The sequence below is a fragment of the Peromyscus maniculatus genome, chromosome 7, assembly GCF_049852395.1.
Source record: "Peromyscus maniculatus bairdii isolate BWxNUB_F1_BW_parent chromosome 7, HU_Pman_BW_mat_3.1, whole genome shotgun sequence".
In the NCBI taxonomy this organism is placed as follows: Eukaryota; Metazoa; Chordata; class Mammalia; order Rodentia; family Cricetidae; genus Peromyscus; species Peromyscus maniculatus.
In genome coordinates this window covers 91778953-91794891 of record NC_134858.1, presented here as the reverse complement: position 1 = coordinate 91794891, position 15939 = coordinate 91778953, and the positions used below count along the sequence as shown (strand labels likewise).

Here is a 15939-nt window from a genome sequence, read left to right as displayed (position 1 = left end):
TGAAGTCAGGATGATGACCTTATTTTCTTCCTGGTGTGAGCCTAGTCTTTAACAACTATGTCATCGCTCCAGCCCACTATTAGCTTATTTGAAGCAATCCCATGCATTTATTGTAAGGGCACATTGGAAACCTTTGTGTCCTGTGCCTCTGATATAATTAAACTAGAGGTTATTAAAGCAATGCATTGGGGGAACAGATAAATTCATTAGCATACCACATAAACACTAATAGGATCAGTTCCATTTTTATAGGACCTGTACAGAAACAAATATTGAGATCTCCACTAAGTAGTTCCATTAGAGCTGTTCTGAGCAGCTGGTATAAAGTAAGGTTCCTTCTAGGTGGCTGCTTGGTCTAGGGCTGATAGTATTGCATTTTGGTGGAAAGGAATCTATCACTTAGCAAAAGTCTATAACTTTTGGGAGCTTAATAATATGTGAGTGGTCACCTCTAATGGGGTGCATTTCCCCTTTGTTTCCATGTAAATATTGTACCAGCAAAGGAGCAGGTTACTGAGTAAAGCCATGACAGCTGATTGTTTATAGAAACCAGATTTCCTTACCTCTGTTTAGTCCTAATGAGTTTAATTAAGAGGCAGGATGAAGTGGATATAGTGGACCCAGAATAGAAGGTCAGACTCAGAGGTGCCTTCTTTTCTCTCTTGCTTGAGTATGTCAAGGTATCATCTCTCTGCCTACTACCTTTTCTTGCAGGTGCCATTTATTTCAATGGGAAGCATAGCACGGTCGTTCCATTTAGATGTTCTCAGACATCCAGAGTCATCTCTGGGGTCTTTCATTAGCTCTGGCCTCACTGGAGAGAGGGTCAAATTAGTCCACCTTGTGTCAGTGTATATACCCTGATGGAACTAACACTGGTAAAGCGGGTGGCTTCTAGCAGTTCAATGATGGACAGGGTTTTAAAGGGCAAATGGTCAGTCTGAAGACAATAGCCACAAAGTTTTGGTAAGGGGAGACCATGTAGTAGCTGGAACATAATGGGAACATTCAACAGTCAGCTCCTATTTCCTGTTCTGCTTTTGAAGGAGATACTTCACACTTCCATAAGGTTATGCTTGATCATAAGTACCTGGAAGGAATGAGGCTCAGTCAGTCTTATAAAGGTAATAGAGTTCAGACATCTATGTAGCAGGAAAAAAACACAAGTCATCGCCCTTGTAATCATTTTCATCATGACAACAGTAGTGTCTGGGGATAATAATTAGTGGTTCTATTAATAGTCACCACTGGTTGTGGTGGACTTGAGTTAGTATTTGTCCTCCAGCTCTGACACTAGCACCATCTTTGTTTAATCCATCTAGTAGAAGACACAGAAGAAACCAACCATCTTTCAGTTATCAAGCATGAGGACAGCTGTAGAAGTAGAAAACAACGACAGGAACTTCTTTTTTGGTTGTGAGACTAGCCTTTAATGGCTGAGCCATCTCTCCAGCCCGTCTTTTTAGTATGAGTCTCTGTAAGGCTGCTGGGCAGAACGGACTCCCGCCTTCTTTTACTAGACTGGCTCCTTCCTTTTGCTCTTCCCACAGGGTGGGAAAGCTGGCAGAAGGTTGGGGTGGAGACACTTGTTCAGCCTTTTCAATATTCTTGCAGGATACTGCAGAATTCTAGTCTCTGATGTCGTAACACCCGGACTCCCAATCAGAACAGAGGTAATCCTCTTCTATCTCTCTCTCTCTCTCTCTCTCTCTCTCTCTCTCTCTCTCTCTCTCTCTCTCTCTCCCTCTCTCTCTCTCATACTGGGGATTACAAAAGGGTCCAAACATGCTGGACATGTGCTTTCTACCACTGAGCTACCTTCTTAGTTACTTTCTACTTAGGAAACGTAAACCTTTATGGGCCATGTTTAATATGAATTGTTAGGCCATCCAATGGGAAGCACTTTTAGGTTTTACTCTATAAAATGTTCCTTTCTTCTATTCTATGCTTTTTAAATGATTTAAAAAATTAATATACTATGACTTTATTATACTTTGGTTCTTATGACAGGCATATCAATGTAATAATGGTGGTACATGCTCTAACAATTATACAAAGTGAAGCTTACCGCCATGTACTCTGAGTCATTAATGAAAGGCTTGGTACCAAGTGAGCTTCAATAGAGCTGGAAGGGAAGGCATAGACACCAGGCATAAAAAGTTTGCCTCAAAACAAACTGGGTATTATGTCCACCTGAGAACCTAATAGTTATATATTTTCCTTTTTGTATTTCTATTGTTATGGGAAATAAAACTGCCTTTTACTGTTTTATTTCCTTCTTAATTTCATATCTTCCAAGCAACTACATGTCAGGAACCTTCTCATGGTTTTCTCAAATCCCCTTAGCTGAACACATAGCAGGTGTTCAATAAAGGCCCCATGGTTTGCTTGATCTGAACAAATAAATACTGATACTTGTAAGAAATGTTACTGGGTTTTTAATCATGCCTATTGATACTCAATGTCATGCAGACTTCATAGGATGCAATTTCTTTCTTCCTGTTCCCTTCCCCTTCTAAGTGCTTTGAGTAGCACAGGCAGACAGTGTGGGCTAGCAGTCAAAAATCCACCAGGTTGAGAGGGCAGTCAAGCTAAGCCAGAAACCTGTACAGGGTCAGGGAGAAGGGAATTACTCAGAGACAGGTGGCCTTGTGCAGGATGCTGGAGCCTGAATGGGATGAGGAGGTTGTCCTTGTGGGTCTTGATGGATGGATAAGTGAAAATAGCAAAGCAGCAATGAGGCAGACTCTCAGCTAACTCTTGGGTCCTTGGATGTGAAGTGGGTGATGGCTCAGATTGGATACTGGCTAGAGCCAGAGGAGTTGATGATGTAAATACACATGATAAAGAAATGGGAGTCAGTACCTTACAGTTAGACAGGGGCTGTAAGAATAGCGAGAAAGTTACACAACTGTAACATATATGCGGTTGTTAACTTGGTCCTTGTGGTACTCCTAACAGTGGGAGCAGGGGCTCTCTCTGGCTCTTTTACTGGCTTTGGTACCCTACTTCTCATACTGGGTCACCTTGTCCAGCCTTAAAATGTGGGGGGCAGGTACTTAGTCTCACTGCAACTTGATCCGTCATGTTTTGTTGATACTCATGAGAGACCTGACCTTTCCTAAGCAGAAATGGAGGAGGGGTGGATTAGGGGGTGGGAACGGAGTAGGAGGCTTGGGGAGGAACTGGAAGGAGAGGAGGGAGTAAAACTGTGGCAGGAATGTGAAATAAATAAATAAAATTTAAAAAATTAATAGAATAAATAGTCTTTTAAAAAAGAATAGCAAGAAAGAAAGTTAGAATAAACTCTGTAGACTGGATTAAGTGCTACTGGAGCAAACAAATGCTGCAGGCTGATAGAAAGTTGTACACATAAATACAGTGTTTATAAAAAGTGAGAAATGTTGATTTTAGAGCCTAAACAGGCTCTAAAAATTAGACCATGTCTAATAAGCATGGTCATCTTAAATTTGTAAAGGGAATTCAAATCTTAGGGTGATTCTATCCAAACCCTTCCCCAAATCAAGTTAAATGTATACATCAAAATAATAATTTTAATAGATAACCCACTGATGAAATAGGAAGCCATGCATGCATGATGATATAATTATATAAATTAATAAACTACAACACAGAATATTTAAATACTTCAAGCTTCTATTTCATAAAAATAGCTACCAGGAAATTTTTAGAAAAATACGGAAGACCCTATATATTAATCATAAGATCAACATGAATATGATTAGTGGGACAAACTAAAATGCTGTCCTAATTGTTAAGTCATGTAAATGCAAACTGAAGGGCATTCTCTAAAATAGCTGACCTGTAATGGTCAAAGTGTTAAGATTCTTAAAGTTGAGAAAAAGAGACTTGCATCATAAGGATCCTAGGTCCCTGACAAGTGAATAAGGGTATTACTATGACGGCTGCAAAAACCTGGGTGGTCTCTAGAGGGTAGATAAATTCAGATTAGTGTTCCCTTTCTGGTGCTGATGCTTACAGTGTGGTTATAGAAAAGTGTGTTCTTGTCAATTTGTATATAATCATGATCTGTCAGTGACAGGACATGATGCCAGTAGCTTCTCAAATGGCTCAGGAAAGGAATGTTGTAACTGACTTTCCAAGGTTTCTGTAAGCTTGTGGTTGCCTCCAAGAATAAACCTCAGAAAACAAAACAGAACAAGACAAAACCTCTCAAAACTTCTGAGTTCATTGTAGGAAAAACATAAACTTATAAAATAAAGAAGCTATTCTCATTGCATGTAAAGATCTCCCCACAAGTGCTATCATCATAACTTTTTAAAAAAAGAGTTTCTCTCATGTACAATCTCAAAAGAACAGTTTAAAATGGCAGGAATATCTTTTGAAGTAGTCAACTACCAACTATGCCTTTTGAGATTTCTTTGGAAGCACATCCTTGTGTTTGTGTTACATAGTATCTATTTATTTATTTTGAGACAATATCACTGTGCTGCAAGGTCTATCCTGGAACTCCCTATGTAGCCCAGGCTGGCCTTGAACTCTTCAGCCCCACAAATACTAGGATAATAGTTTGCACACAGATACTTACACTTTACTTTCTCCTTTTTCTGCAGGAATTTCCTAATTAGTTTAATCTCACTCTTTTAGTTTTCTTTTCGAGATAGGGTCCCACTGTGTAGCCTTGGCTAGCTTGGAACTCACTATATAGACAAGGCTGGATTCATATTCATAAGATCCATCTGTCTTATGAATATGCGGTCTGGGAGTATACACCACCATGCCTACAATCTCATGCTTGATTGGTCAAATTATTCCTTTTAAATATTATTTTTCTGTGTTCCTATAATAAGAAGTACCTGCAGGCTATGTGTAGGTGTATGAAACATTTGTTACTTAGTACATCATCCTAAAATTTCTCAATTTTTTCCTCCTTTCCTTCTAGTTCTCTTCCCCTTCCCTCCCTCTCTGCTTCCCCCTCTCTTCATTTTAAAAGTTGTAGTGGGTTCTATTAGGATGAGTATGGAGTTTGCTGAGGATGATAGAGAAGAGAATAGGCTGATGACTGTCCCTAGTGCTGTGGGGGAGCTTGTGAAAACAGTGCTCTTAGAGATGGATGGTGTTAATCCTTCTGCCAACCACTAGAGAGGAGGAAGGGAGGGCCCAGAGAACACAGGGCTGGAGCTGAGCTGTCATGAGAAGCATGTTAGATGACTAAATAAGTGGTTAACAAACTAAGAAGAAGGAATTCCTAAGGATAAAATGTGAAATATACATAGAATAAAATCTTATGGATCAGTCAGGGAGATAGCTGGCAATACTGGCAAACATTTGCTAGATCTATACACGGTGTTGGTAATATAAATAATGAAATGGCATCAAAAATAAGGAAGGGGCTATAAGCAATGATGAGGAAGTGAACACGCTTGAAAAACTACTGTTTCCAGATTTGAACCAATAAATTTTTATGCTCTAAGAGTAAAATATATTTATCTAGTAAAATCTAAATCAACAATATCAGAATGAAACCCAAACCACTTAGAACCATGTATAACCATAGATAAAACTGAAAATGTAGTCAGTAATTTCTCTTAGTGCTGGGTAGTTTACTGTCTCATCAACAGCTAAAGAAATGAGTTGTCAGCTGGGCAGTGGTGGCGCACGCCTTTAATCCCAGCACTCGGGAGGCAGAGGCAGGCAGATCATTGTGAGTTTGAGGCCAGCCTGGTCTACAGAGTGAGTTTCAGGAAAGGCACCAAAGCTACACAGAGAAACTCTGTCTCGAAAAACCAAAAACCAAAACAAAAAAAACAACCAAAAACCAAAAACAGGGTTGGGGATTTAGCTCAGTGGTAGAGTGCTTGCTTAGCAAGCACAAGGCCCTGGGTTTGATCCTCAGCTAAAAAAAAAAAAAAAAAAAAAAAAAAAAAAAAAAGAAGAAGAAGAAGAAGAAGAAAAGAAAAGAAATGAGTTGAAATGAGTTGTCATGGCTTAGCAGTTCTTCTAGGTGACCAAATGGTACAAGGCTATTTAATTAATTTTATAAGATAGGTTATAAGGAGTCCAAGACAACCATTACAATTCTAGGACAACAACAAAAAACTAAAACAAAACAATCTTCACAGCTGAAGAGTGTAAGTAAGTACATGTGATTGCATGTCTGAGTCCAAGTGGGCTCTGGATTTTGATGCCTTTCTCCCTTCCATAAACATTGGATCATAACTTTTAGTTTGGAATATAGGTACAATTAACACACACTTTATTTTCTTTGATAATCCCACAGATAGATTATTTACATAGATTGCAGCAGCCATACTAGCTGCTTCCTTTTTTTTTTCTTTCCTTATTTTTTTTTCACCTTTTCACATAAAAGAAGCCCTCTTAGCTTTTCATTGGAATATCTGAATTGACAGCATCACTGTTCTTAAGTGTTGGGGCCATTATTAAATAATTCAAGGTTATACGAACCCAGCATGCAGTTCTACAATACTGAGACAGTCCGTCTAATGAGTGAGATAGCTTCTAAGTGATAAGTGTCTGGTTGCTTAAACTGATGGATACTCTGCGCAAAGGAATGACTTCTGCTCTGGGTAGGGAGTAAGATATTGCAAGAATTCATCACTCTACTCAGAATGGCAAGCACTTTAAGACTCACAACACTTTTATTTCTGGTATTTTTTGTTTAATATTTTGGAGCCGCAATTATGGTGAGCAACACAAAAGATGGAGAGAGCTGCAGATAAGGAGGATAGCTAAACACAGCTGAAGCAATCACAGTGAGTCATGGGCAAAGAAAGTGCCAGGTTTGAGAGGTGTGATTTAAAGGTAGTACTATCTCAGGAATGTTAGGCATTTCATCATCAGAAAATCTAATGCAATTCTCCATGGAAACAGATTAAAGGGAGGAAATGCCATTTAATTATCTCAAGTGATGCCTTTAGAGCATTTCATAAAGATACCAACTGATGTTAAAAACTCTTGACTTGGACCAGAAGGGAAGGTCCTTAATGTATTAACAGGCTCCAGCTATTCACAGCAAACATCTTAAGGAATTGTGGGAATTTAGAAATATTATCAGTCAGGACAAAAGTTGCTAATTATTGCTGCAACCTTTTTTTAGTATACCTGAAGACTAAGCCTAAACAATAAGCCAGATAAAACAGAAAGAATTGGTGTAAAAAAGATAGGGTTGTCTTTAGCTGAAGATGACGTGAGGTCATGATGAGGCCAGAATTTAACAGTAAAGTATTCTAAAGTGACTTAGAACTGAATGAGGCCAATGAGACAGGTTACTGTGTGATCTGGTTCTGTAACGTTCCTTTCTTGTCCAGGTGACAAAATTAATTTCTCATTAAAAAGCATGATCATATATTTTTAGTAGATCAGATAAAGCTGTTTTCATAAGAAGTCACTTTATTATCTTTGAAAATAAAGCTTCTATGAGTTTATGACTTTTTTTTCAAAGGAGTTTCATAACACAAAAAAGAAGTGGGCAGGGAGCTAATAGGTTTGCTGTTCCTCTAGATACCCACTTTCAGATATTCTCTTCCCTTTTCATTTGTTTATGCAAAATCATCACACCAGAATATTCACTATTCAAACACATACAAATTAACATTCTACATTTGCAATGAAGTTCCATTCCCTTTTATTTGCCTGACGTTCTGAGTCTTCAAAATTATTATTATTGTCAACATTACCTTCATGCATCATTGACCCTCTTTTGAGTCATTGATCCAAATTTCCAAATAGGAACATTTTCTCTGCATGAAACTTATAACAGAAAATACTAAACTCCCAATTATAAAAATAGAAATGGTGGAAAATTCACCATCAGAAACAAAAAGGACATTCTGCTATTCAAAGCAACCCTAGCCAGAACTGATCAGCACACTTTTGTAAGGCCCACAACTTTCCAGTTGGTGATCATTAACCATATATGTATCAAGGAAAATTATTATATTTCATAGCTTTCTGGAATTCTTGTTAACATAATTTTCCACTGATTTTTCTTCCAAAACATTCATGTTATCTGTAGATCTCTTGGTTGACCACTATGGACCACAGAGGTCTGAACACCTTACTTCAGGAATCTTTGTTCTACAGATTTAAATAAGAAAACATGTGGGTTGAAATGACACCAAAGTGGCCAGGTATAGTGGCCTATACCAGTGTTCTAGCACTTAGAAGCAGGAGTATAAACATTTCAGAACCAGTCTTCCTGCTTTGTAACAATTACCTCCAAATTTAAGCATTTAAGCTTCTCAATTTAGGAAGTAAACAAACCTTACAGAGCTCAGGAACCAAGCAATTCACTAGTCTCAGAAAGTTCCTGAAATGTAGAAGATTTATACACCCCCTCCAATTATTAGCATTTACAACCTGATGGGGAGTAGAGATTCTGATCAGTTGAGATCCCTACCAGCTGTTCAGATAGCTCCAGGGACTTGGACAATGCTGGGGTGGGTTTTTGATGATGTAACTATGTTAGAGTCATACATGCTCCTGTCAGTTGCTCTTCACTCATATTCTGTAAGTAAGTCCAGGAAACTGGTTCACCAAGTAATACTTTGATGAGATAATTTCTTTTATCTTTTGTTGGTGCCCTATTTGGGGTAAATAGACGTTTGTACATGCCTCACCAAGAAAAGTCATACAACACATGCCTACGTATACTTAGTGAGTTAAGTGCCAACCTGGGCTTACATGTGACCTTGTCCCCAGATAAATACAAGAAAAAAAGTGATAATGATTTGAAAAATTTGAGAAGCTACTTACTTCTTTCTTGTCTTTGGGCATTTATTTCTATCTGAGGAGGAACTCAAAGTAATTTCCTAGTGTGAGCCTGGACTTGATGTTGATGTTACTATGTTAGATGACTTTTAATTTGTGCTTAAAGTTTAATGATGATGCTCATTTAGATGTCATTGTGAGTGGGAGAGCAGAATCCCACAGAAGCCTTTTTCCCAATAAAATCATAATTTTTTAACTACCTAGTACTTATCTCAAATTCTTTGTTTCCAAAAGGAATCCTTAGTTTAAGAAAAAAAAATTCCCAATGTTTTCTAATTTCTACTTTTGATCTTGGTTGTTACAATGGTCAAGACAGAAAGCTAAGTTCATCTAGAAATATATTTGGTGTTTTAAGGTGAAGAAAGCAAACAAAGCTTTCAAAAATATTCAGACTCTAGCCCAGCAGTGGTGGCTCACACCTTTAATCCCAGCACTCAGGAGGTAGAGCCAGACAGATCTCTATGAGTTCAAGGCCAGCCTGGTCTACAGAGCGAGTTCCAGGACAGGCACCAAAACTACACAGAGAAACCCTGTCTCAAAAAAAAAAAAAAAAAAAAAAATCTTCAGACTTTGAACCAACCTTATAGATTTGGATTTCTGCATTTTGAAAGTACTGGGCATTTTGAAAGGGTAGGTGCTTAGGCATAGGGAATGTAAAGAAAGTGTGTGTGTGTGTGTGTGTGTGTGTTGGGGATACAGACACATACAGAGACATGAAAGAGTTCTTCACATTTATTCCATAGCTTATTTTCATTGCTAACCTTATGCTTCTTGGCTTTGAAGTAGAACTTTCTGATATTTTCAGCTTGGAGCAAATCAGAAAGTTCTAATGAGTTTCCTTGATATTTACTTTGACCCGATTCAGGTCAGCTTATTGCTTTTTTCTCATACTCCAAAAGCAGAGTAAGAGGAGGGGAACTTCCTCTTGCTCATTAGGGCTTCAGTGAGTAATCTTAACTCAAGGATTTCTAATTAAAATATAAAGATCATTAGTATGAGTCATAGCAGAGGCTTTTCTTCCCAGTTGGTGCTGTGATGGTGGTTTCAGGCACACTTCTGCATCCGCCTCACTGAACATCCGAGGCTCTTGGCACAGTTTCTCGGCAGCAGAGGGCCTTGACCAGTACCCAAGCTTCTGTTTGAGGGCAGGGAGATAGAATGCAGGCCTGGAGGAACCAGAAGGAGAAACTAATTGCAAAGGCAGCATTTTCTTTGCTGCTAGTACCAGGCCCCCAGCATGAGTGGTGCAAAAGGAGAAAGAGGAAGAGGACACTAAGGATGATGGGCAAGACATTACCTTATATTTTACAATTCTTTACCCAGGAGGGAAAGAACTGAGATGGCTACTCATAGATATAAGATGAACTTTTTGGTTAGTATTCCATTAATTTGTCTTATGTTCCAATTTTGTCCTTCAGGAATTCAAATATCTATATAATCTTCACTGTTGCAAAAACACTAGGATATATGCTACCTTTCCCATATTTCTGACGTTTTAAGTAGAGATATGTACTTCTCTTTGGTGGTGCAACACTGTTGATCATGTCAGCTAAATTATTTCATTTTGAAAGTAAAAATTGTGATTAATGGAATCTTTAAGTCTTCTGTTGTGTAGGGATTCATGGGGGATTTAGCTCCAGTTAATCATATTTATGACTTGTTTTATGTATGACATGTTAATAAGGCCAAACTTTAGAGCCTTAGTCAACAGCAAGTAAAAATATAGAACTGTGTCTATTTTCCATTACTAGGCTTTAATCTTAGGAATATCAATGGGGGATTTAAATCAGAAACAAGAAGAATGTAATGACTCTACAGATGCTTGAGTGGAAAATGTACGCTCATTGATTTGCTTCTCCCCTCTGTAATCTGAACTTTTGACCCATTTCAATTGTCACAATGTAATTAGTTTTTCTATTGAAAGAGTTGGGGATAATAGAATAAAATACATTCTTTCATAATTAAGATTGCTGGGCTTCCGGGAGAAGATGGCTATTTGGGTTATTTGTGAATTCAAATTCAGTTAGTTGCAATGGCAAATGATTATGATTTACATATACATATTTATCTTTCATCTTATTAATTAACTGTGTTGGAACTGTTTGAGGATGACATGTGAATATTGACATCATTCTGTGTTTTGATGTAAATGTCATCTAAGGCGTAGAATGTTTAGAGAGAAAATTTACACTCTCCTGTGATAGGAGATGGAAGACTTATTCTGTGATAGCCCTGGGGTAAAATGGTAAGGAATTTAAGCTACATCACAAACTCAATGCCCATTTCACAAGGGATGGTACTAACTCTAAGGCATCAGGAATCTGTTTATCATGGTAGACAGAAAAATGTAGTATGAGGGATAATCTTGTTTGTCAACTTGACAGATATGGGAACAGGCAACCTCAGTTGAAGAACTGTCTTATTCAGATTGGCTAGTGTACATGTCTATGGAGCACTTTCTTAATTGCTAATTAATGCAGAATTGTCCAGCCCATTGTGAGAGGTGTCATTGCTAGGCAAGTGGGCTTGGCTGTTTAGAATGATAGCAGAGAAAGCCAGGGGAACAAGCTAGTATGAAGCATTCCTCTACGGCTCCATTTCAATTTTTGCCTTGAGTTCTGCTTTAATTTCTAGCCATAATGTATTGTAACCTGTGACGAAAAACAAAAACAAAACAAAACAAAACCCTTTCTTTCTTAAGTTGCTTTTGGTCAATGTTTTATCATAGCAGCAAGAGAAATAACTAAAGAAAAGTGGTAAAGAAAAAGTTGAAGTCAAGGAAGAGACATCATAATAAATATCTAGTATGCTTTAGATTTTCATATAGAAATGGATATTGGATGTATAGGGATAGGGCCAACCGATTTTTTTCTCATAGTTTAAAAAAAAATATATGTATAAACATTTCTGAGTCAGATAAAACAAACTACAGATTCTACTGTCTTGGTTCACATGCAAATAGTTGTCTATTTAAAATATATATGAGGGCTAGGGTTGTCACTTAATGGCACAGACTTTACTCAACATATGCAAGATCTTGAGTTCAGGCCCCAGAACTTCAAAAGTAAAAGTTAAAAAAAAAAGTTAGCCTATACACAAAACTGTAGCTCAATTGAGAACAGTGGTTTTTCACACTTGCGTGTACATTGCAACCACCTGGGGGGCTCATTAAATTCATGGTCTGTACACCGCCCTTAGAGTTCCTAACACATTCCCAGCCACTGCTGCGACTTCTCTCTGGGGTCCCATATTGAGAACCATGGTATTAGAAGATGCCTATGGGAATTTAAGGAAGTATTGCTTTACCGTACTTTAGCTCTCTGTTCGGTTAGGATTTCTGAATTGTTGTTGTTGAGCCCATCTAAAAAGGTAGCAGGAACATTTCATCAAGTTACAGTGAGATGTGTTTGCAGTCACTTTCATATTAGACATGTTATGTACATGTATCAACAATCATTTACAACTCGTGTCCAAGACATAAGGTTAAAGGGATGTATGTGATCCATGTGTGTCCATCTACCTATCTATAATCTAATTAAATGTCTATGACTGTTATCTATGAAGATACAACTTTATGATGGATTTTTTTTTAAAACAGGGGAGAGTGTGAATGTAGTCCTTTATTACCACAAATTACACAGTTCTATTTCCTGCATTTTGGGACATCTCAGAGGTCAGCACCTCTGGAGTGCAAGAGATGAGCCTAACCCTAAGAAAACCACCTTCATGACCATGGTATCTCCCCTGCCAGGTAAGTATTTTATGGTGGATATTTGTGATTTGCATATCTAAATCTTTTTTGAAGTTTAGGTTGGATTCAGTTTTTGATGAAGTGTTGCATGTAGGAAGAATATCTCCAAGGGTTTTCTGCAAGTTTCTTGTGGTAAGTGAAGGTAATACATCACTGGCTCTCCTGAGATAACTGCTAAGAAAAAGTCATAGGAAATCTTGAAGACATCAGATATCTTGAACAATTCTATCCTCTTATTGAAGTACTTCAGCACTGAAATGTTTTAATCACTGAGACAGATGTTAAAAATATGAATCTTGTGTATATCTGTAGCTAGATGTAACTAGTTGCTTCATTTGACTCTTGACTTAGCTGTGTATTTGTACTCCTTTTCATTTTCCAGTTTTACAGTAATGGGGATTGAACCCAGGCCCTATCTATGTATGCCAGGCAAATGTTATACAACTTTTCTACATCCTCAACCCTAGTTCCACTTTTACAAAGAACATGTATGTATTTTTATATCAGTCTTTAAGCAAAGCTTCAAACTGATTGTCAAAGGGTACAGTCCACATGTCTGGAAAGCTCTGCCCAGCAACCACATAGTAGGAGCAGATGTTCACGAAATAGCTGTGGAACATCTGTGTCAGTGGTCTATGGGTCCTTGCTGTGGGTTACTGAAGCATGCACAAAGGTTCACACTTTCTCTTTTTCTGGTTTCCACATGCCTGCATTTGATTAGTGATTTAAATAGGAGAAACCATGGTAAATGCTATACTTCCTATCAAGGGAAATAAGCTCCTCTTAGGGAGCTGAATGTCTGCTCTCAGTGGATTGGGGCATGCCATGGCTCTGGGCATACCATGGTGATATATATATATTATTGTTTCAAAAGAGGCTCCAAGTATTCATTGAAAGATTGTCTTTGTTGATTTTTTTATTGTGGTCTTGGGGTGTGGCAAAACAATGTATATTACTGAAGATCTACCTTATGCCTACTGAAAAACCTTCTCAAAGGAATATTTTGGTAAGTAAACAAAGACCTTACTGATCCTTTTTCTAACCCTAAGGAATCCCCCCTTTTATTATATCCTATTTTCCTCTTCTGTTCTTCCTCCTCTTTGCTTTAGACTTATCCCTTCCTCACATAGATCACTTTATGCTTTCATGACATTTGCATGACATGAAAAAAATACATATACAAAATCCAGATTCCACATGTGAGAGAAAACATGATCTTTTTCTTTTTTGAGTCTAATTTTTTTCACTTAATACAATAATCATCAATTCCATCTATTTTCTTGTGAATATCATACTTTTATTCTTCTTTACAGCTAAATTAAATTCTACTATGGATTTTTTTAATCGATTTATCTTTTGATAGACATCTAGGCTACTTCCATACCTTCCATATTGTGAATAGCATACTAATAGATATGGATGTGCAAGGATCTCTGTGGTGCCTGGTTTGTTATATTGGGTCTGTAGGAGAAGTAGTATAGCCGGCCTGTCTTCAGTCTTTGGGGGAAACTCCCTTCTGGCTTTGAGAGTGGCTACAACAGCTATATTCCCACCAGCACTACCCCTTTCTTTGCATCCTCACTAGCATTTCTTATTTGATCTCTTGGTGATGGTAGCCATTTTGACTAGGAAAAAGTGGAGTCTGGAAACAGTTTGTATTTCCATTTCCCTAATATTATTCAATTGTTTTCCAAATATTTATTATCCATATGTATTTCTTTCTTTGGGAACTGTCTATTCAGTTAAGCAGCACATGTGTTAATAATGGTCAATTTGCTTTATTGGTGTTTTGTGTTTACAGTATTTCATAGACTTCTGAATATATAGACCTACATACATTGACTTTATAATCTTCTGTAATCAATATAGTTGGCAAAGATTTTCTCCCATAGGCTGCTTTTTCTGTGTGTTGATTTTTCTTTGTTTTGGAGAAACTTTTCACTCTGAGGCAATCTCACTTTTCAGTTATTGAGGTTGTCTTTTTAATGCTAACTCTTCAAAGTAAACATTTCATTTTTTGTCATCTGTATTTCCAAATTTCCAACTTCTTCCATGGGAAGAAATACCATGGGACAGAGTGCTTAGGGATTTAAGTGTGTATGGCTAATATTACTGAATTTCAGCTTCAGTTTTATAGCATGAAAATTCTTTATGAATTTATCTGTTTTTTAATAATCCAAGTAGAATGTAAACATGAGAGTGGGAGGCAGGACACACGTGTGAAGAGAAATCCCGTGCTCTCATCTTTGTCATTGATTTTCATACCCAATGTTGCCCCTATGTTAGACAGATAGAAATAGTTCTCTACATACTAAACATGTTTAAATGTTACCCAGTGACTGGATTGCCTCAAAATCTTATCTACTCAAAAGAGAAAAAATTTCCAAATCTACCCCATTGTGTCAAAAGCTCCTTATTTCTTTTCCTTTCTCCCCAGTCAATTTTTGAGATAGCTGCAGGCAACAACAAAAAACAAAAACATAAAAAAAGAAAAAAGAAAAAGCAGTTTCAAAATTTATTTAGACTGAAATAATATTTCCTAGATTTGATGATTAAATTGTAATTAAAATGTTATAATGCTGACTTTTGAATTGCAGAGTCAAATTCACATATCTCAGTCTAGTGCTTTTTTTCTAAACATCCTGCCTCCCTACATCAAACAAAAAAAATCCAACAATGCTGTTTCTGATTTACTATTATAATCAACACATCATTCTATAATTGCAAAATATTCAATATTAGTTTCTTTTTTGTTAAGTAGTTGAGTGTTTATGGGTGCTTCCCTTCTACTGTGAATCAACACAGATATGATTCTCAAATTCCTGAGAGTATAAAAGGAATGTGACAATTTTATTTATAATATTAGCAGCTTCAGAATCATATGCTGGAGCATTATGTATTTATACAGCATTGTGAATTTTGGGGCATTTAACATCCAATAGTGTTTATTAGAGCCTAGAGCAGGTAAGCAACCTGGGCCTGGAGCAAGAAAACAAGTCAATAAGAGAAATGAGCCCTTATAAAGACTGAGTTCTGGGCAATAGTGTCTCTAAGCTGCAAAGTAGTCAGTCAACTTGGTCTTGGGAAATAGTTCATTTCTCCCAATGATGCTGATCACTGGAGGTGCATATACTGTTAACATATGGAAGTTCAGCCTTTGACATGGGAGCAAACATTTCATTGCCTTGGAGCTTGAATATTGTTGGCTCAAGAAAACTAGCCATTGTTCCCAAGTAAAGAATATACTTCTTAATCATACACTTTTCTGGCTTTTGGAAATGAAGTATTTAAAATGAGTTTCTTTTCACAAACAACTTTATTTTATTTACTGGTGGATTCATAAAGGAACCAGGGAGCATCCTTCCCTGTACTAAGCAGCCTCGGAAGCCCAGAGGGGACAATGGCACTGTCAAAAT

At 37.4% G+C, this 15939-nt stretch overlaps 1 non-coding gene across 1 annotated transcript; it reads right to left on the bottom strand.

The window, feature by feature from the left end:
- Positions 1–12367: 12367 nt before the first annotated feature.
- On the bottom strand, positions 12368–12531 carry LOC121831258 (U1 spliceosomal RNA). The gene has a single exon (XR_006074632.1). It is a non-coding gene; the product is annotated as a U1 spliceosomal RNA (small nuclear RNA).
- Positions 12532–15939: the final 3408 nt, after the last annotated feature.